This window comes from Thalassophryne amazonica, chromosome 9 (genome assembly GCF_902500255.1).
Source record: "Thalassophryne amazonica chromosome 9, fThaAma1.1, whole genome shotgun sequence".
Classification (NCBI taxonomy): domain Eukaryota; kingdom Metazoa; phylum Chordata; class Actinopteri; order Batrachoidiformes; family Batrachoididae; genus Thalassophryne; species Thalassophryne amazonica.
Genome location: NC_047111.1, coordinates 39,795,926 through 39,821,499, shown reverse-complemented (window position 1 = coordinate 39,821,499; position 25,574 = coordinate 39,795,926). Strand labels below are relative to the sequence as shown.

Genomic DNA, 25,574 nt, shown 5'->3' with positions numbered 1-25,574 from the left:
CTGGAGGACACGACATCCATGATTTCCAGAAACAATCTGAAATGTGGACTCATCAGACCACAGCACACTTTTCCACTTTGCATCTGTCCATTTCATATGAGCTCGGGCCCAATGCCCTCGGGCGGCGGCGTTTCTGGATGTTGTTGATGTGTGGCTTTTGCGTTGAATGGTAGAGTTTTAACTTGCACTTGTAGATGTAGCGACGAACTGTGTTAATTGACAATGGTTTTCTGAAGTGTTTCTGAGCCCACGCACAATGATGTGGGTTTTTAATGCAGTGCCGCCGAGGGATCGAAGGTCACGGGCATTCAATGTTGATTTTCGGCCTTGCCGCTTCCATGTAGAAAGATTCTCTGAATCTTCTGATTATATTATGGAATGTAGATGATGGAATCCCCAAATTCCTTACAGTTGAACGCTGAGAAACAACGTTCAAACTGTTGGACTATTTTTTCACGCAGTTGTTCACAAAGCGGTGATCCTCGCCCCATCTTTTCTTGTGAATGGCTGAGCCTTTTGGGGATGCTCCTTTTATACCCAATCATGACACTCACCTGTTTCCAATTAACCTGTTCATCTGTGGAATGTTCCAAACAGGTATTCTTTGAGCATTCATCAACTTTCCCAGTCTTTTGTTGCAACTGTGCCAGCTTTTTTTTAAAAAATGTGTCGCAAGCATCCATTTCAAAATGAACAAATATTTGTACCAATTGGCCAGGTAAAGGGACAGAGCTGGAAAGGATGTGCAGCAGGTTAGGGTGGTAAAAGACACACATGGTAATGTGCTGACAAGTGAGGAATGTGTGCTGAGAAGGTGGAGGGAATATTTTGAGGAGCTGATGAATAAAGAAAATGAGCAAGAGAAAAGGCTGGATGATATGGTGAGAGTAAATCAGGAAGTACAAGAGATTAGTAAGGAAGAAGTGAGGGCTGCTATGAAGACGATGAAGAGTGGAAAAGCAGTTGGTCCAGATGACATTACAGTGGAGGCATGAAAATGTCTAGGAGAGATGGCAGTAGAGTTTCTAACCAGATTGTTTAATAAAATCTTGGAAAGTGAGAGGATGCCTGAGGAGTGGAGACGAAGTGTGCTGGTTCCTATTTTGAAGAACAAGAGTGATGTGCAGAGCTGCAGGAGCTACAGAGGCATAAAGTTGATCAGCCACAGCATGAAGTTATGGGAAAGAGTAGTAGAAGCTAAGCTTACAAAACAGGTGAAGATCTGTGAGCAGCAATATGGTTTCATGCCGAGAAAGAGCACTACAGATGAAATGTTTGCTCTGAGAATACTGTTGGAGAAGTATAGAGAAGGCCAGAAAGAGTTACATTGTGTTTGTGGACTTAGAAAAAGCTTATGATAGGGTGCCAAGAGAAGAGCTGTGGTATTGTATGAGGAAGTCTGGAGTGGCAGAGAAGTATGTTAGGGTAGTGCAGGACATGTACAAGAATAGTGTGACAGCAGTGAGATGTGCATTAGGAATGACAGACAGGTTGACGGATGAGATCAGACAGGAGTCCCCATGGACTATGATGTTTGCAGATGACATTGTGATCTGCAGTGAGAGTAGAGAGCAAGTTGAGTCTAATCTGGAGAGGTGGAGATATGCTTTGGAGAGAAGGGGAATGAAAGTCAGTAGAAGCAAGACTGAGTACATGTGTGTGAATGAGAGAGAGCCCAGTGGAATAGTGCAGTTACAAGGAGTAGAAGTGGTGAAAGTAGATGAGTTTAAATATTTAGGGTCAACTGTTCAAAGTAATGGAGAGTGTGGTAGAGAGGTGAAGAAGAGAGTGCAGGCAGGGTGGAGTGGGTGGAGAAAGGTGGCAGGAGTGATTTGTGAGTGAAGAATATCAGCAAGAGTGAAGGGGAAAGTTTACAAGACAGTAGTGAGACCAGCTATGTTGTACGGTTTAGAGACAGTGGCACTAACAAAAAGACAGGAGGCAGAGCTGGAGGTGGCAGAGCTGAAGATGTTGAGATTCTCTTTGGGAGTGACAAGAATGGACAAGATTAGGAATGAACATGTCAGAGGGACAGTTCAGGTGGGATGGTTTGGAGACAAAGTCAGAGAGGAGAGATTGAGATGGTTTGGACATGTGCAGAGGAGGGACCCGGGGTATATAGGGAGAAGGATGCTGAGGATGGAGCCACCAGGCAATAGGAGAAGAGGGAGGCCAAAGAGGGGGTTTATGGATGTGCTGAGGGAGGACATGCAGGTGGTTGGACAGGGTGAGATGGAAAGGATTGAGCTGCTGTGGCGATGCGTAACGGGAACAGCCGAAAGACAAAGAAGAAAAAGAAGAATTCCATTCAAAAAGTGAAACTTGTATAATGTATACATTCATTACACAACTGATATATTTCAAGCGTTTATTTATTTTAATTACCAATTAATTAATTAATTAATTAATTACTAATCAATCAATTAGCAATATTATTTATTATTATTATTAATGACTAATAGCATTATTAACATTAATTAATTGTTAATTAATTATTAATACTATTAATTATTGTTATAAATGACAAATTAATTAAATAAATTATTAATACCACAAAATTCTCTGACATGATTGCGATGCGTCAAAGAAATTTGCGATTTCTTCTATTTCTTTGCATTTACACAGAAAGACGAGAAAATAAAAAGAGCAAACAGGCTACTGCAACAAGTTTCGCTTCGGTTGCCATGTTGACAAACAGTGAAGACGGCAGTTTGAGACGGGCAGTTTTTTTCCCCCTTAAGGTGGAGGGGTGTCTCAATTCATAGGGCTAGAGGCATACCCTTTCGCCTTACCCCTTGTTTTAAAGGGGTAGGGGTAGGGCCAAGGGGAAGGAGAAGGGGTACAAAAGAGAATTGAGATTGGGCCTTACTGTCATCCTGAAAGTGGCAATTTGTAAATACATGGTTGACAAAAAAGAGGGTCTGCCCATAACATGTGCTTTTATTAGCATTATTTTCCAAAAAAAAGTTTTCTTTGTATATATAACAGAATATTGTGGGCTTAAGAAAAAAGTAACTTGAAAAATGATGGTCATCTTATATTTCTAGCAGAAAGACTTCATTCATTTTCTATACCAGTTTTTACCGATTTAAGGGTCACGGTGAGGATAGAGCCAGTCCCAGCAGTCATAGGGCATGAGGCAACACACACTCTGGACAAGATGCCATTCTATTACAGGCAATAACATAAATTGTTTAATTTGTGAAAAACTGAAAATCATTGGAGATAAATATGAATTTGGGGTACTTGTATATGTTTATTTTCTGCTGTGATTTTCCAAACACTGGGCCTCATGTATCAACGTGCGTACGGCGATATTTGAGCGTATATGGGGTGTACGCCAAAATGGCTGCGCTACTTGGCATTTATCAGTGTGGTCATTGGCGTACGCTGCGCTGAAAATATACACCAGGTCGAGAGGTGGCGTAAATTATACATCAAAATGAACCAGCGCTGGAATCCACATAAAAATGAAAATGATCAACATGATAAACAGTGCCATTATACAAATCAATGCATATGTTACATAAATAACACTTTCCTGATTATACTACATAATAATCAATACAAATCCCGCTTTTACGGGATTGTTGGTCTCGAGCACGATCCGTGGCCACAGCACTGACCGCAAAGAAAGCGCTGCTCGCCTTTTTTTACAGAGCCTGGAGCCAGAGCAGCGCTGAGCTTAACTATGTGGTGTGATCGTTTTAGACAATGAAATTGATAATTACAAGTCAAGAATTATTGACATCTGAAAAGAGAATACAGTGGTCCCTCGCTATAACGCGGTTCACCTTTCGCGGCCTCGTTGTTTCGCGGATTTCTTTAGTCCAATTTTGCATGCTTTTTTTACAGTGCATTGTGGTCTGCATGTCTGTTTATAAGAATCTTCTCGCCCAGAAGAAAAAAGAGCGCCAACAACTACTCATAACTGTGTTTGTCACTCGGAAACAGACACCTGCAGCCAGGTGTGAGTGGAAAAAGGCGCGGCGTCAGGACGCAGAGGCGCGATCAGAGGAACTGTGAAATACTGGTCAGTCAGTGTGTCCAACCTCGTACGTTGATCGTTAAAATTAAATTCGTTAATTCTAAAAGCCATCATAATTATTTATAGGAAAACTTTCTATTTTTATTTCTCAAACAAATGTTTGGGCCTGAAAACAGGTTGGTCTTATTTTCTACTAAGGTTTGAACTTTGAGAGTGTTTACACACGAGATAAAAGTGAGAAAATGTTCATGCCTGATTGAGAAAGTGTATAAAGTGGTTTTACAACTTTGAAACATCTATAATAATTGTAAAAAATAACGCTGACTACGTCGCAGTTTCGCGTATTACGGGCTTTTTTAAACGTAACTGCCACGATGAACGAGGGACCACTGTAACACTTTTCTGATTATAATACAAAACAATTAATACGACGGCCGCTTTTGACGCTCTATTGGCACGCATCGTGACTGATGGAGTTCTTTTTCTTTGCCGTCTTCCTGGGTTCCATGTCGTAAAATGAGGGTGTGTCTGAAGCGGAGTCTGAATATTTATGGGCGTGTTTATTATAATTACGCTTGTTTTCACCCGCCACATTTATCAAGATCACGTCGGGCGTACGATGGAAATGGGCAAGTGCGCACTGCTTGATACATGTCACGGCAACTTTGGTGTACTTCAAATTTACACTGTAAATTTACGCCACAAGTGCGCAACTTTGATACATGAGGCCCAATGTCACTTAATTTCAGGACCCAGTCAGGTGGTTTACTCCCATGTTGCTGTGGTTTGACACTGCCAACAGCTAAACAAGTGAGGGAGGAAATGTGATGTACATCTGTCCTTTGCTGTGCACCATGAGGGCTTCTCCGTTCTTCATCTCATCTGTCGCCAGCTCAAGGAAGCATTCAGCTACCTTGCTCACACTGAAAAATTGAGCAGAGTAAAAATATCAATTAAGCCAACAAACCCTTTCATGCATTTACTCAATAGTTTTTATTTTATGTCTGAGACTTTCTACAGCTGGGATTGGAGTTTTATACCAGGATCTTTCAAAAATTGGTGTGGGGGGGACTTGCTCAACCAAACATAATATTTTAAAATGTGAAATGGATCTGTCCTATTTTGTTATCACACATCAATTTTAGACCACTTTTTACACTGTGTTTTGCATACTTGCAATTATGGTTAATCATTTTTGGTATCTGTTAGCCAAACAAACTTATTTTGATTTTCTTCACTATAAAAAAAGGTTGAGCTAAAATACAAGAAATAAACACTATCTTTAAGGAGAAAAAGCTTTGTGAAACTTCATACCACTAAAATCATAGTACTTTGTATAATTTTACTTGACAAGAAATCTTAAAACAAGTTGACTCGAGTGTTCCAAGTATTGGATTAAGCAAAAATCAGTTTGAGATCAGACTTGCAACAACAAAGTAATAAGTAAAATACACTGAATATTAAGTAAAAAGCTTAATTTCTGCACACAGAACATGTCTTTGTTTTAAAATCAAAGCACAGGTGGGAGTTGAACCCACAATTTCCATCTTCAAATGTTGATTTCTAAGACACCTCTATATCCAAACTAATCTTAACCAACCACAGTGGTTCGTGGCCCACTTTTGGGACAATTCAATAAATATGTGGGCACATAAAAGAAGCAAATATGGCTGCTTGGGCATTATGTGAAATTTTCTTGATGAGGCATCTTGAAATAAGTCAAGCTGTGTGACTCAATATAACACATAAAATCTTAAAATGTGATCAAAAAATGAGTTTTAGGCAGTCTCTTTTTGATTACTAGCTTTGAGGTCAAGCTTATCTGCAGTCTTCAAATGAATATTTTGCAGATATGTCTCTTCTATCTCCTTATAAATAACTCAAAGACAAAGTTTCTTATCAAGACGAGGCTTTTTGCTGAGGAAACACATCAGTGGCCTAAAATAGTTCATTCTATATCAGATGTCACTTGTCCAGTTTAAACATTTTATAATTAAAGAAACTGACTCACTTTAAAATCCCAAGCTTTTCCACAGATTCTTGGTTCTGTTCATTCAGGTGTGAGAACTGTCCCATATTCTTTGAAATGTTGGATAAGAGAACTGTTTCAACGTAACCTGGACAGAGGGCATTGAACCGTACACCTTAGCTGGATGCAGCAGAGGCCTCCTAGTAAAAGAAACATTCACACAGAATCAGTCACCAAGTGAACAATGTAAGGGCTCCTTCACACATAACATGATTGAAGCCGACTAGCGCACGAAGGAGGAATTGCCTGTTGTGAAAAATCAGAGCTGCCTCCAACGCCTCGTACACCTGCACACCGACGATTATTCGCGCACACCAGTGGCTGAAAGACAGAGTGCCTTATGAGAGGCCAATCAATCACTCACACGGCATGTGACGGCCAAATTCCAGATGACACACACAAACATCTAACACCGCTCACTGGACACTAATAAAATCTGTGGCCATTCGTGCTATTAGCGCAAATAGTGAGCACATTATCATTTTCAAGCTGGCTGTGAAATTTGTCTGAGTGCCCCCATGACTGTGTAGTTGCCAAGCAACACACGTGCTGTGCGTGTGTAGTGTACGTGTGTTGCTCCCCCCCTCCAAAACGTGGGTGCAAGTGTTTCGCACACGCTCCTCCTGTGTGGTGGGGGGTGGGGGGCACTTGCATATCATGCTGATGTATGAACAGATGGGGAGCGGCCAGCCAGAGTGCACAGCACAGTGACCTGACTTTCAGCTGATCAACTGAGCCAGAGACTCATTGACAGCTGCAAATCATGATGGCTCAGTGCACACGACGTGTCACATTAAAAACACAGAGACCACAGCCAGCACGCCACAGGACTACAAGCCAACAGTATGACAAATACGTTACTTTCAGTCACGTATCACCAAAAATATGCCGTAAAAAACGCCATTTGTCAGTTATAACATAATTGGAATTAGGGTTGTATAACCACGGTGATAAGACTTGCTGACAGTCCTTCAGTTAGCAGTTTTTTGCCCAAAACAATTTTTTTTTTATCAGCTTAGGCACAGGTGTCATTTCAGGAAAAAGAGGAAGTAAGAAGACAGCACAGCACAGTGGGCAGGACCATGCCCTGAAGCAGAGGGGAAGAAGACCCTTCAGTCCTAAGAAGAGGTGGAGCTGATTCTTATTATAAAAATGGGGCCCAGGGAAAGGTAGTGGTCTCTTCGGCTGATATTCTCTTGCTGATGACCTGCTAAGGCTACTTCAGGGACAGACTGCTGAATGGACCCGCAAAGCTTTGTGTTTGGTAAACTCACCCTACTCATTCTGTTACATTTAATTTCTGTTTAATGAATCTCTGTGCAGAGGTCTGTCTACCAGAGTAATTGTGTTCAAATTTAAATGCCTGGTCAAATCCTTCTTTTAATCAAATGCATGCGCGGGACAAGATAAGGGGGTGAGGCAAGGTCAGGAGACACCCTGATCCTAACAGGTGCTCAGATAACACTGCAATTTAACCGCTGCACACAGACAATGGCATTAACATTACAAGGTAAAACTCTTTATATTGTGCCTAAAAATATATTTATATATATACACATATGTATATATTATACAAATAATGAATGTTTATGAGTTCAATGGTATGAATATTTCATGAGGTGAAAGCTGGTATGTTCACGGAATTAAATATTTGTTCCATCGAAAGAATGTAAAAACATTCATTATTTGTTTTACAGTTGGGCCAAAAAGTATTTAGTCAGCCCCTGATTGTGCAAGTTCTCCTACTTAGAAAGATGAGAGGGGTCTGTAATTTTCATCATAGGTACACTTCAACTATAAGAGACAAAATGAGATAAAAAATCCAGGAAATCACATTGTAGGATTTTTAAAGAATTTATTTGTAAATTATGGTGGAAAATAAGTATGTGGTCAGTAACAAAAATTCAGCTCAATACTTTGTAACATAATCTTTGTTGGCAATGACAGAGGTCAAATGTTTCCTGTAAGTCTTCACCAGGTTTGCACACACTGTAGCTGGTATTTTGGCCCATTCCTCCATGCAGATCTCCTCTAGAGCAGTGATGTTTTGGGGCTGTCGCTGGGCAACACGGACTTTCAACTCCCTCAACAAATTTTCTATAGGGTTGAGGTCTGGAGACTGGCTAGGCCACTCCAGGACCTTGAAATGCTTTTTACAGAGCCACTCCTTTGTTGCCCGAGCAGTGTGTTTGGGATCATTGTCATGCTGGAAGACCCAGCCACATTGCACCTTCAATGCTCTCACTGATAGAAGAAGGTTTTGGCTTAAAATCTCATGATACATGGCCCCGTTCATTCTTCCCTTAACACGGATCAGTCGTTCTGTCCCCTTTTCAGAAAAACAGCCCCAAAGCATGATGTTTCCACCCCCATGCTTCACAGCAGATATGGTGTTCTTGGAATGCAACTCAGCATTCTTCTTCCTCCAAACACGACGAATTGAGTTTTATATTGGTTTCATCTGACCACATGATATTCTCCCAATTCTCTTCTGGATCATACATATACTGTCTGGCACACTTCAGACGGGCTTGGACACGTACTGGCTTAAGCAGGGGGACACGCCTGCCACTGCAGGATTTGAGTCCCTCTCTGCGTAGTGTGTAGCCTTTGTTTCTTTGGTCCCAGCTCTCTGCAGGTCATTCATCAGGCCCCTCCTTGTAGTTCTGGGATTTTTGTTCACTGTTCTCAGGATCATTTTGACCCCACAGGATGAGATCTTGCGTGAAGCCCCAGATCAAGGGAGATTATCAGTAGTCTTGTATGTCTTCCATTTTCTTACAATTGCTCCCACAGTTGATTTATTCACACCAACCTGCTTGACTATTGTAGATTCACTCTTCCCAGCCTGGTGCAGACCTACAATCTTCTTCCTGGTGTCCTTCGACAGCTCTTTGGTCTTGGCCATGGTTGAGTTTGGAGCAGTGTTGTATAGTAATGAAGTAAAAATACTTCACTACTGTACTTAAGTATGTTTTGGGAGACGTTGTACTTTACTTGAGTTTTTTAATTCAGCATACTTTCACTTTTACTTCACTACATTTCCGACCTTAATTGCATACTTATACTCCGATACATTTTCTATGCGCCATGCCGTTACTCGTTACAAAAAAACACAAACAAACACACACACACACATGAAAAAAGTTGTGTTTTCACCCAGAGACACCACTGATTACTAGTGACTGGAACAAAGTCAGGCTGATTTGTCATGAGGCATGTCCGGTAGGCTTTTTTGCAGTTGCGCACTTGGGGGGTGTTTGTCAGGAAAATGATCATTTCTCTACATTGATTACAGACCTGCAGCAGGTCTGTAATCAACTTTTCTGCAGCGCGGCTTTGCTTTGAACCTTGAACCAATCGAAGCAGTGATTCGCAGGTCGAAGCAGTGCTTCGATCTACGATTTGTGGATTTTATTTTGCTTTAGCCTAATTTTTTCCTGCTAAAACCCTGAAGAGCATATGTCTGTGAGTAATATTCAATATTTTTATGTTAAACCGACCTGTTATGGTCTTCTGAAACAGTTGATAGATGTATTTTATAACTTAAAAATGGAACCGATGCTAACACGTTAGCAAGTCTATGGCGTTTTCAATGTTAAAGTTAACATTAAGCTGTTCACATCAGCACGTTTGTGTTGATTTGTTTTCTGTATAATTAATGGCTCAGTGTTCGGTGTCGTAAAAGAGTCAAATTGTATTTTTTTTATTTTTTTTTATTCATATATTATAGCAACAACAATAGTCTACATAATAGACAATAATAGTTAATAATAATCTAATAATGTTACAATACAATTTTAGAGAAAGACAAAAAGAAAATAATGAAAAAAACAACAGAAAAGATAAAACCATGTAACAATGAAAATAAATAAATACATATAGAAATAACTGTTTCCTGTGAACTAGTGTACTGTCGTTTAGGTTTTGTAAGCTTGTTTTTTTCTGAAGTGTTTTTGTGTGATGTGCACAATTTTCAGTATTTTGACTAATACTACCAGTCATTTACAAGCCTAGATAAACTTTTATATATATATAAAAAAAAAATCTGTCTGTTTTTGATTATTAACATTTACTTGTACTTTTACTTTCAATACTTGAGTACATTTAGTTGTACATTACTTGTCATACTTAAGTACAATAAATACTAGATACTTTAAGACTTTTACTTGAGTAGCATTTCACTCAGTGACTTTAACTTCTACCAAAGTCATTTTTTTAATGGGTATCTACTTTTACTTAAGTGTGATTTTAGGGATGTCCCGATCAGGTTTTTTTTTTGGCCCCAAACCGATTCCGAGTCATCTGATTTTGAGTATCTGCCGATACTCAAGTCCCAATCCGATACTTTAAAAAACTGAATGAACAATGAACAAATGCTAAATATATAATAATTTCATTTTAATCACCTTATTTTATTATTTATCACTTAAACAGTGCACTTCTCCTTGAGGTAGCTTGAACAATCAAGTAATAATCTACCAGACTTAAAAAATGTACAAATTTCCATGTTATTTTATTTGTCTCAAAATAAATGTCAAAGGTTCCTTATGTTAAAAAAGAAATTATCTAATCTGAAATAACAGGTGGTTTTAATTTATAGATGAAGGGTTTTTAAAGAACCCTTTATTGATTTAGCTATTTTAATTACAAGTGTTCTAAACTTTTTTAAACAGTAATCAGAAACAAACAACAAAAAACATTTCCAAGGATTTTTCTTCAGACACATGGTTTCTGCACTGATCTGTGGTTCAAATCCCAGCCTGACTGGAAAATTACTAAAGGCCCTTGGACAAGGTTGTTAATCCCCTATTGCTCCCGGTGTGTAGTGAGTGCCTTGTATGGCAGTACCCTGACATCGGGGTGAATGTGAGGCGTAATTGTTAAGCGCTTTGAGCGTCTGATGCAGATGGAAAAGCGCTATATAAATGCAGTCCATTTACCATTTGTACAGATCAGTGGTTTCTGCCACTAGTCTTCCATGTTTTGGCCCGTCGCATCGTTCCCATTGAACAACGCGAAGCTACGTCACAGCTCAGAGCGTCGAAAGTTCAAAAGACAACTTGAAAAGTAATGCTGCGTTTACACATAATGACGACAAGTCATGAATGCCACGAAGTACACATTCTTGGCCGCTGATCACGAATGTGATGATTCGGGGCAGAGGCGTCAGGTGTGCTCGGGAACTTTTGCAACCTGTTACCACACGTTACGATTAATGGCACGTGTTGCTGGAGAATTATCAGGAACCATTACGCACAGTCAAGAATAGTGTTCCGCATTGTTGCGTGCTATTGCGAGCTATTGCACGTAACAGCGCATCGTTAAGTTCTGTCACGTTGTGAACGAGGTGAATTGTCTCCACACACACACACCCATATTCATCCAACCGAATTCAGATCGCTCTAGTTTTTCATAAGAACTTTGTGACTGCATGCATAGTTGGGCTCTGTGCCATGGAGTGGCACAGAGAGGAGGAGGAGGACAGAGCCAGATGTGTGGCTTCATGCGGCTCTCGCGCATTTGGCACATGCAGCAGGTGGAACACCTGCAGGAGCGCGCTGAAGAGCACTGAAATAAGACTTTTTGCTGACTTGGTGTCAGCAATCAAACTGAATGGGGTGCAGCAGGGTTTAATTGTGTGCACGCTTCTTCCTCCGCCGGACTGGAGAAGGTGCAGAGATGTCTGGCTGCACGTGAGTCTCCTCTCGCTCCTCTTGCTCAGACTCGTTCTCCCGCTCATCGGTTACAACAGCAGGTGGAACACCTGCAGGAGCGTTCTGAGGAGCTCCAGCAGGAACTGTGGAACGACATTTGGAGCAGAGTTTAATTGTGCGCACGTGACAGAAAACTGATTCGTCGTGCGCGTTACAAGTCGTGTCAAAACGTGACAGTTTCCGTGTCACTTTGTAATAACACGTGACAGTTTGTGCTCCAAGAACCATCACAGGAACCACTACGAATGTTGTCACGTTCTGTTAAGGATTACTACTCATCAAGACGGATCAATACGCTCAGTTGCGACCTCCACAGTGTGAGACAAAATGAGGGTGGTGTGTGACATTCATGGAAGATTTTTTGACAGGCAAAAACATGCTCCACGAATATCAAGAATATCACGCACCAACACGCACTATTAAGAAACCTATTCAGATGCGTTAAGTCACATTAAGAATGTCAGGAATGGACTTCCTGGGAGATGGCGACGGAGTAAGACGTGTACTTGCGAGCCCCTGAAGCCGGTTAACTAAAACTCCACATAGCTAGAAACAAATCAAAAATAAAAAAGAAGGATGAGTGGAGGTAGCAAACGTAAGGGCCGAAAAATAAGGAAGGACAATTCTGATATGTCTACTGCTGAACAAGACGGGAGTGATTATGAAGCCGTCAAAGATGTGGCTACCGAAGCTAGCGAGGCTAGCGAAGCAAAGCTAAGTGAAGAGTGAAGCCAAACCGCGTCAAAGCTAATGCTAGAAGGACTAGCGAAGCTTAGCAATGACATTCAAGATCTTGGCATGAAGCTCCGAGCAGAATTCACTGCGGCGAAAGACGAGCTAAAGCAAGAAATAACATCTCTTAGACAAGATATGGATCGAAAACTTCAAGAAAACAAAAGGCATTGGAAGACCAGGAAGCGGGTTTGACCGAGGCACAAGCACGCATTGCAGCGCTGGAGGAACGGAATACAGACGCGGACGACTTGCTGCATAAACTACAGAAACAAACTGGATTGATGCAGGAAAAGATAACAGATCTTGAGGCCAGATCAAGAAGGTGCAATATTCGAATCTTTAACCTGCCAGAGAACAGTGAGGGGGATTCCATTGCTGCGTATTTGACCCAATTAATCAAAAGAGAACTGGAAATACCCAAAGGAGTGGAACTTCAGATACAACGCGCTCACAGAACCCCTCCATTCAAGCCGAAGCCAGGTGAGTGACCCAGACATATAGTGGTCAATTTTCTGAAGTTTGAAACTAAAGAAATGCTGTTGAAAAAGGCCTGGCAAAAGAAAATATGAGTCGCAGACCAGCTTATTCAGTTTGACCACGATTATCCAGCGGAAATCGTCCAGAAAAGGCGCGCTTACCTGGATATTAAAAGAGTGCTGAAAGAGCGAGGAATTCGTTTCCAAACTCCATTTACAAGGATTAGGATCCATTGGAAAGACGGCGTTAAGAGCTATGACACTGCTGAGAGTGCTGCGCGGGACATGAAAGACAAAGGAGTCCCCGTGCCTATGCCACACGGCGAAGACGGAGGAAGAGAGCAGACATCTGCAGTGAGTGAGTGGCAGCGCGCCGGCAGCGGGAGAACCAGCAAAGATATGGCACAACGCACACGAGAGAGACTCCGGGAATACCAGCGGTAGTAAAAGAACTACTGTTTGATTGATTAAGGCTATGTTATGGACTTCTGTTTTGCGCCCCATACAGTAGTAAGTAAACAATTAATGATTAAGCAGTGGACAATGAGGGGGGAGACAGGCCTAATTAAGCAAAAATGCCGACGGGGGGGCTTTGGGTTGTTTTTTATGTTGGACATTGCTAGACCAGGATGTGCTCGTGAGTCTAGGAGCAGGCCCCCACCTTTTGTGGGGACTCCCTGCCCACCAATGGGAGAGGGGAGAGACAATGGGAGAGGTTTGGAATATACCTCACTGTGGAAGTCGCACGTTCCTTGTTCAGGTTGTTCATATGTTTGTTTGGTTTGTTTCTGTTTTACACTGTCTGGGGACACACAAATTGAAGCAAATCTACAAATACGAATATGCTAAAGTTTATATCTTTGAATGTAAATGGTCTAACAACTCCAATGAAAAGGGGGAAGGTTTTACAAAAATTGAAGAAGGAAAAAATTCAGTTTGCTCTACTGCAAGAGACTCATTTAAACGATCAAGAACACGAAAAACTTAAAAAATTAGAATTCAGAAATTCATACTACAGCTCATTTAAACAAGGTCATAAACGTGGAGTTGCAATTTTGATATCTAACTCTACAAAGTTTGAACTAAAAAAGGAGATAAAGGGAAAACAAGGTTGTTACATTATAGTCAAAGGGAGGCTGGATGACACGATGATTACAGTAGTTAATATATATGCACCTCCAGAAAGTGATAAACAGTTCTTCAAGTCTCTGTTTAACGCTATTACAGTTGAAGCAGAAGGAATTTTGGTTTGTGCGGGTGACTTGAACATAGTTTTTAATCATAGGCTCGACACAACTAGCACCAATGTAAGTAAAATGCCGTTAACTAGATTTGTTAAAATATCCTTAGAAGAATTAGGATTGACTGATATATGGAGGACTATGAACCCCTTTGAGAAAGATTTTACGCATTACTCTGCTCGACATAAGACACACTCTCGGATAGATTATTTTTTTACCAACAAATCAGACATATACAAGATTGAGGATTGGAAGCGCAGACCTATCTGATCATAATGCTCTATATATGAAAATTAATATATATAACAGGAAAAAACAGACATTGTGGAAGATGAATTTGAGCATTTTAAACAATGAAACAATAGTAGAAGACATAAAAGGAGATATAAAACAATACATTGAGGAGAACAATAATGGAGAGGTTGTTATGTGGGCCGCTGAAGAGGAGGTACTGCTGGCCCACCACCACCAGAGGGCGCCCTGCTTGGAGTGCGGGCTCCAAGCACGAGAGGGCGCCAGACCCAGAAGAAGTGACAGCTGTCATTCATCCCCTGCACCAGCTGTCACTCGTTCATCATCATCACCATCATAAAAGCCGGACTGCAACTCCACCTCCTCGCCGAGAAATCGACTACCATTAAAAAGGTAATTTCTCTGCTGACAGACACTTTGTGTGTTTAACCTGAACTTCTGTTACAGCCATTTTCCTGGAGTGTTTCCTTATCTGAGGGATTGGCGTTTGGTGTGACAGCGACGGCTTCGCCTCACATCCCAACCCAGATAAGTGGTTAAACCAGGAGCTGTACGAGTGTGTGATTGGAGGTGGAGGAGCTCCCTCCTAACTGTGTATGGACTGTGAATTACTGAGTGTGCGGACTCACACTCATACATCATATCTCTGCTTTCTGCCAGCAGTACCAGGGTCGACAGCCGAAGACAGAGGCCAGCTGGGGACTCGGGACTTGGCGGCTCCGGTGTTCTTCAGGCCGTTGGTGGTGGAAGCCGTGTGGGACGCGGCTTCTCTCTCGTCAGGGTTCTTCTATCTTCGAGCCTGCCCACACGTCACCTGGTGTTTATTGACTGTGCAAATTTCTGTACATTTGGTTGTGTATTATCACAACATTAAATTGTTACCTTTTGGCTTACTCATTGTCCGTTCGTTTGCGCCCCCTGTTGTGGGTCCGTGCTACGACACCTTCCCAACAGGATTTCTCGGCCATCGTCATGGATTCCGAGGGGCGTCAACCCGAGCTTAAACGGCCAATGGAAGAGCCAGGAGCGCAGGCGTCAGCGGGAGTCGTGTTGAGTGAGCTGCAGCAGATCTTAACCGCCTTCACGGCTCGGTTAGATTTAGTGACCGAGCAGAATGTCCTCCTTAATCGGAGGGTGGAGGCTCTCACCGCCAGGGTGGAAGCGCACGATCAGGGCGCTGCTGCAGCCACTCCTCTGGCTGGTCCTGGGCCTGTATCAGACGTTCCACTGGTTGTTCAACGAACCCCCCCACCGTCCCCTGAAGCATACATAAGCCCTCCGGAACCGTACGGGGGCTGTGTTGAGACGTGCGCAGACTTCCTCATGCAGTGTTCGCTCGTCTTTTCACAGCGCCCTGTCATGTACGCGTCAGACGCCAGCCGGGTGGCTTATGTTATAAATCTGCTTCGAGGAGAGGCACGCGCCTGGGCTACGGCGCTTTGGGAGCAGAATTCACGGCTCCTAACGTCTCACACTGGGTTTGTACGGGAGTTCAAACAAGTGTTTGACCATCCCAACAGAGGCGAGACCGCTTCGAACGTGCTGCTGTCTATGAGACAGGGGCGCCGTAGCGCAGCCGAGTATGCAGTCGACTTCCGCATCGCGGTAGCGAGGTCCAGCTGGAATAACGTTGCGCTCCGTGCCGCCTTTGTAAATGGACTGTCCCCGGTCCTTAAGGAGCACCTACTGGCTAAGGACAAACCGCGGGATTTTGACGGGCTTGTCGATTTAGTTATACGCTTAGACAACCGTTTAAATGAGAATCGTCGGGAGCAGGCCGGGGGGCGTGACCGGGCACGAGCCATCCCTCCCCCTTCAGGTTCCGAAAAGGTGACGTCGTCCCCACGCTTCACTGCCAGAGAGCTCCGTGTGGCTACAGCTCCCCCTGCTGAGGAGGCTATGGACACGAGCAGGGCCAAAGTGAAAACAAACATTAGACAAAGGAGGCTGGCCCGCGGGGAGTGTTTTATCTGCGGCTCTTGTGAGCACCGGCAGAAGGACTGCCCCAAACGGTCAAACTACAACGCCCATCCTTAGAAACTGGGCTAAGGGTGGGCCATAACATGCACGCGGGGAAACCCCGCAAATCTGCACGAATCCCAGTAACAATCCTTTGTGGGGATTTAACCCTTCACGCCCCAGCACTGGTAGACACGGGGTCGGAAGGGAATCTGCTGGATAGCAGATGGGCAAAGGAAGTAGGGCTCCCCCTGGTGGCTCTGCCGGCACCATTGCAGGTGCGAGCACTAGATGGCACCCTGCTTCCATTAATCACACATCAGACACAACCAGTGACTTTGGTTGTGTCTGGGAATCACAGGGAGGAGATCGTGTTCCATGTAACACCATCTACCTCCCGAGTGATTTTGGGCTTTCCATGGATGGTGAAGCACAATCCCCGGATTGATTGGCCGTCCGGGGTTGTGACGCAGTGGAGCGAAACCTGCCACCGGGAGTGTTTAGGATCCTCGGTTCCTCCCGGCACTACGGCTAATGAGGAGGTCAAAGTCCCCCCCAATCTATCGGCGGTGCCAAAGGAGTACCATGATCTTGCTGATGTTTTCAGCAAAGATCTGGCGCTCACTCTTCCCCCGCACCGCCCGTACGATTGTGCCATCGATTTGGTCCCGGGCGCTGAGTACCCATCCAGTAGGTTGTACAACCTCTCACGTCCGGAACGCGAATCAATGGAGACCTACATCCGGGACTCCTTAGCTGCCGGGCTGATCCGGAACTCCACCTCCCCGATGGGTGCTGGTTTCTTTTTTGTGGGTAAAAAAGACGGTGGACTCTGTCCATGCATTGATTACAGAGGGCTGAACGAGATCACGGTTCGCAACCGATACCCGTTACCTCTTTTGGATTCAGTGTTCACGCCCCTGCATGGAGCCCAAATTTTCACGAAATTGGATCTTAGAAACGCGTACCACCTGGTTCGGATCCGGAAGGGAGACGAATGGAAGACGGCATTCAACACCCCGTTAGGTCACTTTGAGTACCTGGTCATGCCGTTCGGCCTCACTAACGCCCCTGCGACGTTCCAAGCTTTGGTAAATGACGTCTTGCGGGACTTCCTGCATCGGTTCGTCTTCGTATATCTGGACGATATACTCATCTTTTTCCCCGGACCCTGAGACCCATGTCCAGCATGTACGTCAGGTCCTACAGCGGTTGTTGGAGAACCGGCTGTTTGTGAAGGGCGAGAAGTGCGAGTTCCACCGCCCTTCTTTGTCCTTCCTGGGGTTCATCATCTCCTTCAACTCCGTCGCCCCTGATCCGGCTAAGGTTGCGGCGGTGAGAGATTGGCCCCAACCAACAAGCCACAGGAAACTACAGCAGTTCCTCGGCTTTGCAAATTTCTACAGGAGGTTCATTAAAGGTTACAGTCAGGTAGTTAGCCCCCTGACTGTCCTGACCTCCACCAAGGTCCCCTTCGCCTGGTCGGATCGGTGCGAAGCCGCGTTCCAGGAGTTGAAACGCCGGTTCTCGACTGCACCAGTTCTGGTGCAGCTTGATGCTGATCGCCAGTACATAGTAGAAGTGGACGCCTCTGACTCAGGGATAGGAGCCGTGCTGTCCCAGAGCGTGGAGGCTGATAAAGTTCTCCATCCTTGTGCATTTTTTTCCCGCAGGTTGACCCCAGCTGAACGAAACTATGACGTCGGCAATCGGGAGCTCCTCGCGGTGAAGGAGGCTCTTGAAGAGTGGAGACACCTGCTGGAGGGGGCATCGTTGCCCTTCACGGTTTTCACGGACCATCGGAACCTGGAGTACATCCGGACCGCCAAGCGGCTGAACCCCAGGCAAGCCCGCTGGTCTCTGTTCTTCGGGCGCTTTGACTTCCAGATCACGTACCGCCCCGGGACCAAGAACCAAAAATCAGATGCATTGTCCCGGGTGCACAAAGAAGAAGCCAAAGCGGGGCTGTCGAACCCCACCGAGACCATCATCCCCGAGTCCACTGTCGTGGACACCCTCACCTGGGACGTGGAGAAGACCGTCCAGGAGGCCCTGACAAGGAGCCCGGACCCGGGGACTGGCCCCAAGAACAGACTGTACATCCCACCAGAGGCAAGAGCTGCCGTATTGGACTTCTGTCACGGGTCCAAGCTCTCCTGTCATCCCGGAGTGCGTAGGACCGTGGCAGTAGTCCAGCAGCGCTTCTGGTGGGCGTCCCTGGAAACCGACGTCCGGGACTACGTCCAGGCCTGTACCATCTGCGCCAGGGGCAAGGCAGACCATCGGAGGACTACGGGACTCCTCCAACCCCTGCCGGTGCCTCATCGCCCCTGGTCTCACATCGGCCTGGACTTCATCACGGGCCTCCCGCCGTCCCAGGGCAACACCGTAATTCTCACGATAGTGGACCGGTTCTCCAAGGCGACCCACTTCGTGGCCCTCCCGAAGCTCCCGACGGCCCAGGAGACGGCAGACCTCCTGGTCCACCACGTCATGCGGCTGCATGGGATACCATCGGACATCGTTTCAGATCGTGGTCCCCAGTTCTCTTTGCAGGTGTGGAAGAGTTTCTGTAAGGAGCTGGGGGCCACCGTGAGTCTCTCGTCCGGGTACCACCCCCAGACAAACGGCCAGGCAGAGCGGGCCAACCAGGAGCTGGAGCAGGCCCTTCGATGCGTCACCTCCGCGCATCCGGCGGCCTGGAGTCACCATCTGGCCTGGATCGAGTATGCCCATAACAGCCAAGTTTCGTCTGCTACCGGCCTCTCCCCTTTTCAGGCATGTTTGGGATACCAGCCCCCATTGTTCCCGCTGGTGGAGGGAGAGGTCGGTGTGCCCTCGGTCCAGGCCCACCTCAGGAGGTGCCGCCGGGTGTGGCGGGCCGCCTGCTCTGCCCTGTTAAAGGCCCGGACGAGGGCCAAGGCCCATGCGGACCGCCGGCGTTCCCCGGCCCCCACATACCAGCCCGGGCAGGAGGTGTGGCTCTCGACCAAGGACATCCCTTTGTGTGTCGACTCCCCGAAGTTGAAGGACAGATTCATAGGACCCTTCAAAATCCTCAAGATCATCAACCCGGCCGCAGTGAATCTTCAACTCCCGGCTTCACTGCGGATTCACCCTGTTTTTCACGTTTCCCGTCTCAAGCCACACCACACCTCGCCCCTCTGTACTCCGGGACCTATGCCGCCTCCTGCCCGGCTCATTGATGGGGAGCCTGCCTGGACAGTCCGCAGGCTCCTGGACGTCCGTCGTAAGGGCCGGGGGTTCCAATATCTGGTGGACTGGGAGGGGTATGGGCCTGAAGAACGCTCCTGGGTGAAGAGGAGCTTCATCCTGGACCCGGCCCTCCTGGCCGATTTCTACGCAAGACATCCGGACAAGCCTGGTCGGACGCCAGGAGGCGCCCGTTGAGGGGGGGGTCCTGTTATGTGGGCCGCTGAAGAGGAGGTACTGCTGGCCCACCACCACCAGAGGGCGCCCTGCTTGGAGTGCGGGCTCCAAGCACGAGAGGGCGCCAGACCCAGAAGAAGTGACAGCTGTCATTCATCCCCTGCACCAGCTGTCACTCGTTCATCATCATCACCATCATAAAAGCCGGACTGCAACTCCACCTCCTCGCCGAGAAATCGACTACCATTAAAAAGGTAATTTCTCTGCTGACAGACACTTTGTGTGTTTAACCTGAACTTCTGTTACAGCCGTTTTCCTGGAGTGTTTCCTTATCTGAGGGATTGGCGTTTGGTGTGACAGCGACGGCTTCGCCTCACATCCCAACCCAGATAAGTGGTTAAACCAGGAGTTGTACGAGTGTGTGATTGGAGGTGGAGGAGCTCCCTCCTAACTGTGTATGGACTGTGAATTACTGAGTGTGCGGACTCACACTCATACATCATATCTCTGCTTTCTGCCAGCAGTACCAGGGTCGACAGCCGAAGACAGAGGCCAGCTGGGGACTCGGGACTTGGCGGCTCCGGTGTTCTTCAGGCCGTTGGTGGTGGAAGCCGTGTGGGACGCGGCTTCTCTCTCGTCAGGGTTCTTCTATCTTCGAGCCTGCCCACACGTCACCTGGTGTTTATTGACTGTGCAAATTTCTGTACATTTGGTTGTGTATTATCACAACATTAAATTGTTACCTTTTGGCTTACTCATTGTCCGTTCATTTGCGACCCCTGTTGTGGGTCCGTGCTACGACACCTTCCCAACAGGGGTAGACCCAACAGTGTTGTGGGATGCTCTAAAAGTAGTAATCCGGGGAAAACTTATAGCCAAAACTGCATGGTTAAAGAAAAATAAAATTAAAATTTATGAAGAATGTTCTGAAAGACTCAAAGAACTCGAGCTACAATTTATGAAAACAAAAACGACAGAAATTGCTCAGCAAATTCAAGATAAAAAAAAAAAAAAACAAATTCATAATATACTAATTGAAGAAATTGAGAAAAAGCACATCTTTTTTAAGCAAAGTTACTATGAAATTGGCCCTAGAGCCACGAAGTTATTAGCTAAAAGAATAAGAAAACAACAAAACATCAAATACAATTAACGAAATCAAGGATCTAGATAATAATAAATTAGTTTATAAGCCAGAGGATATTGAAAGAATATTTACAAACTACTATAGCCAACTATATTCACAACCTCCTTCAGGGAGTGAAGAAGAAAAGAGAAACTTTCTTCAACAATTGGATCTTCCATCTATAGGTTTGAACCAGAATAAAGTGCTCACAGCAGAGATTACAAAGGAGGAAATATTGACAGCCATACGTGCCCTGAAAAACCATAAAACACCAGGAAGCGACGGATTTCCCTCAGAATGGTATAAAGTATTTAAAAATGACCTAATAGATATCCTACATAACTCCTTGAATTGGACTTTAAAAGAAAATAAAATGCCAGCTTCTTGGTCTGAAGCAATAATATCAATTATCCCAAAACCAGGCAAGAACAAACAAGACTGTGCAAGCTATAGGCCCATCTCAGTATTAAACATAGACTATAAAATTTATACATCAGTAATATCCAAAATACTAAATACTGTACATTTTTATCAAACATAACATTAGGAGGACATTACATATAACAGAGAAAGTGCAAAGGGAAAAAATAAGTACAGTTCTTTTGAGTATTGATGCTGAAAAAGCATTTGACTCCGTAAACTGGAATTTTGTATATTTGGCGCTGGAGAGAATGGGATTTAACTCTAAATCTATAAAAATCATTAAAACACTTTATTCGCAACCAACAGCCAGAATTAAAATAAATGGAAATTTAACTGGGGAAATTAAATTGGAAAGATCAACCAGACAGGGATGCTGCCTCTCCCCATCCTTGTTTGCTCTCAAGCGGTAAGACAAAATACCAAAATAAAGGGAGCCATATTAAACGGGGCTGAACATAAAATCTGACTTTTTGTGGACGACGTGATTGCTTATCTAGAACAGTCCCTCCCTGAATTAATGGCACTGTTAAAACAATTTGAGCACCTGTCTGGTTATAAAATAAATATTTCTAAAACACAAGTTTTAAAATTCAATTTTACTCCAAGCAGATACATTAAAAAAACATTTAAATTTAAATGGGGAATGCAATCTATTAAATATCTAGGGGTTGAAATAACATCAGATTTTTCAGATATCAATACCAAAAACTTTTCACAGGTACAGGAGAGAATACAGAATGATACTGAAAGGTGATCTACATTACCTCAGGATTTCAGCTCTAGAATTGGAATTGTAAAAATGAACATTTTGCCCAGGTTTTATTTTTATTTCAAGCATTGCCAGTAGGGCTCACCAACACACAATTTGTGACATGGGATAGGATGATTTCAAGATTTATTTGGGATAATAAGAGACCTAGAGTGAGATTTGGAATTCTCCAGCTGCCCAAAGAAAAAGGGGGAATGTCGCTACCCAAGTTAAAAGAATATTATTACGCATGCCAGTTGAGATATCTATACTGCTGGTGTAATCCCTATTATAATGCAAAATGGAAAGAAATTGAGAGTGGTACTTTAGAGAAACCCATACAAAATTTGGTTGGAGATAAAGATGAATATGAAAACTTAAAATCAAATTTAGACCCTATACTAAATCATACCTTGACACTATGGTTTAAAATACTCAAAATGTACAAGACTGGAAAAAGTGAATTAAAGCTGAAATGGGTGGCATATGACAGTAATTTTAAGACAGCAAAATATGACCAAAATTATAACTACTGGACAATTAGAGGGATGACAGCTTAGTGTGTACTGGAGGAAAATGGGCAGCTGGGGAGTTTTGAAAAATTAAAGGAACAATATCACCTTTATATCCAGCAATATCACCTATCTACAAATGAGGGATTATTACAAAAGTGAAATACAGGGGAACTCTTCCACAGGAGAGTGGTATAATTCAAACAATAACTAAAGCCTATAAAGACAGTAACATCAAAATAATAATTTATAAAGCTCTAATTGAGCATGATAAAAACACAACTGAAAAGATTAAAGGTAATTGGGAGAAAGAGCTCCACATAAAAATTGATGATCAAGACTGGATAAATATGTGGAGGCATCATCATACTACTACCAGCTCGCATGGAAGAACCTGATCCGTTTTTTTATTACACCCAAACTTAAAAGTAAACGGTTAAAAATACATCAAACATGTTGGCGGGAATGTGGAGGAATAAATGTAGACCATGCTCATATTTTCTGAAAATGTCCAACTATTGTTATGTTTTGGGAAATGGTTTGCAATGTACTTTGCGAAGTGTTGGGATATACAGTTCCCTTAGCACCTGAACTGATTTATCTGTATAATTTTCCAGAAGACACCATTTCAGATAATGATGTACATTTGTTTAAAATGATGTCATTAGCAGCCAAAAAATGTATAACCAGGACATGGGGCACAACATCTGTGCCAACAAAAGACCAATGGACATCAATGATAAAAGACATTTATTTAATGGAAAAAATAACACATAGATTGTGACTACAAGAAGTGAAAGTGGAAAAACAATGGGAAAAATGGACAATATATAATGCAAAATTGAAGATATAGTGTCGCCCAGGTATGTGTGTAACCATTTGTTCTTTGTTGTGTTGTTTTTTCCTTTTTTGCACTGTTAAAAACCAATAAAAATAAAGTAATAAAAAAAGAATGTCAGGAATGTGTCACGAATGACAGAAAAATGACATTCGTAACGTGTCTTGGTTATGTGTAAACGCACCTTAATGCTGCGTTTACATATAACGACGACAAGTCACGAATGCCACGAAGTCCACATTCTTGGCCGCTGATCACGAATGTGATGATTCGGGGCAGAGGCGTCAGGTGTCCTCAGGAACTGCTGCAACCTGTTACCACACATTACGATTAATGGCACGTGCTGCTGGAGAATTATCAGGAACCATTACGCACGGTCAAGAATAGTGTTCCGCGTTGTTGCGCGCTATTGCGCGTAAGAGTGTATCGTTAAGTTCTGTCACGTTGTGAACGAGGTGAATTGTCTCCACACACACACACCCATATTCATCCAATCGAATTCAGATCGCTCCAGTTTTTCAGAAGAACTTTGTGACCGCATGCGTAGTTGGGCTCTGTGCCATGGAGTGGCGCAGAGAGGAGGAGGAGGACAGAGGAAGATGTGTGGCTTCATGCCGCTCTCGTTTCGCGCATTTTCCCAAACAGGCTCATGCAGCAGGTGGAACACCTGCAGGAGCGCGCCGAAGAGCACTGAAATTAGACTTTTAGCCAACTTGGTGTCAGCAATCAAACTGAATGGGGTGCAGCAGGGTTTAATTGTGCGCACGCTTCTTCCTCCGCCGGACTGGAGGAGGTACAGAGATGTCTGCCTGCACGTGAGTCTCCTCTCGCTCCTCTGGTTCCTCTGGCTCCTCTGGCTCAGACTCGTTCTCAGGAGCGTCCTGAGGAGCTTCAGCAGGAACTGTGGAACGACATTTGGAGCCGAGTTTAATTGTGCGCACGTGACAGAAAACTGATTCGTCATGGCACACAGTGAAATGTGACGCCGCGTTACAAGTCGTGTCAAAACTTGACAGTTTCCGTGTCACTTCGTAATAACACTTGACAGTTTGGGCTCCAAGAACCATCACAGGAACCACTACGAACGTTGTCACGTTCTATTAAGGATCAATACTCATCAAGACGGATCAATACGCTCAGTTGCGACCTCCACGACTTGAGACGAAATGAGGGTGGTGCGTGACGTTCGTGGAAGATTTTTTGACAGGCAAAAACATCCACGAAATATCAAGAATATCACGCACCAACACGCACCATTAAGAAACCTATTCAGATGCGTTAAGTCACATTAAGAATGTCAGGAATGTGTCACGAATGACAGAAAATGACATTCGTAAAGCGTCTTGGTTATGTGTAAACGCAACTTAAAAGTAAAAAAAAAACAAAACAAAAAAACTTACATTTGCGTCCTGACAGTCCTCAGTGTGCCCCTTTGATGCTTTATCAGTGTTCAACAAGTTCAGAGCAGCGCAGTGAACGTGAATGAAGACGGAAGCTCTTTAAGAAGCGCTCCTAAATGTGATGAGTGTGCACGTCGCTTGTGCACACACCAGATCACACCGTTTTGCAGAGCTGAGTGAAGCTGACACCCCACCCACGTGAAAAATTCCAGCAAATAGATTAAATGGTTAGTGCTCCGTTTGTGCTGGTTTGTGCCGTTAAAACTGTCGTTTGTGCTGCTTTCGTTTCTGAGATATTAAGAATTATAATTTGGACCGATGACGTCACCATCACCCCATCCTGCTCCAAAACAAACCAGCGTGGTCTGCTCCGTTTGTGCTGATTTGTGCCGTTAAAATGGTCGTTTGTGCTGCTTTTATTTATGATATATATAATTTGCTTTCAGGCCATCACTGACGAGCTAAATTGATGACGTCTGTGGTCTGCTGTGGACATCACAAAGCAAGCAATTATTCATTTCGTATTTTTCTTTCATCATGCAAGTTAAATTCTGGTATTGCCGCTGTTGTAAAATGTGTGCCTTCTTGTATTGTTTTTTCACTTTATATCTTAATAAAGATTATGAAAAAGAATGTTTTCTCATTTAAAGAAATGTGCTTTAGATGGCAATGTCAACTACTGTCATCAAGTTCAAGGTGTCTTTATTATCCCCAAAGGGGCAATTTGGTTTGCAGCAGCA

General features: G+C 44.0%; 1 long non-coding RNA gene across 2 annotated transcripts in view; it reads right to left on the bottom strand.

Annotated features, from left to right (window-relative positions):
• Positions 1 to 4,757: 4,757 nt before the first annotated feature.
• The window catches only part of LOC117517022, a 39,068-nt gene continuing 18,251 nt past the window's right edge, over positions 4,758 to 25,574 (bottom strand). For both annotated transcript variants that reach the window (XR_004562618.1, XR_004562619.1), the window contains 2 exons: positions 6,000 to 6,157; positions 4,758 to 4,911 (listed from right to left, as the gene is read on the bottom strand). This is a non-coding gene — a long non-coding RNA (uncharacterized LOC117517022). The remainder of the gene's footprint in view (positions 4,912 to 5,999; positions 6,158 to 25,574) is intronic.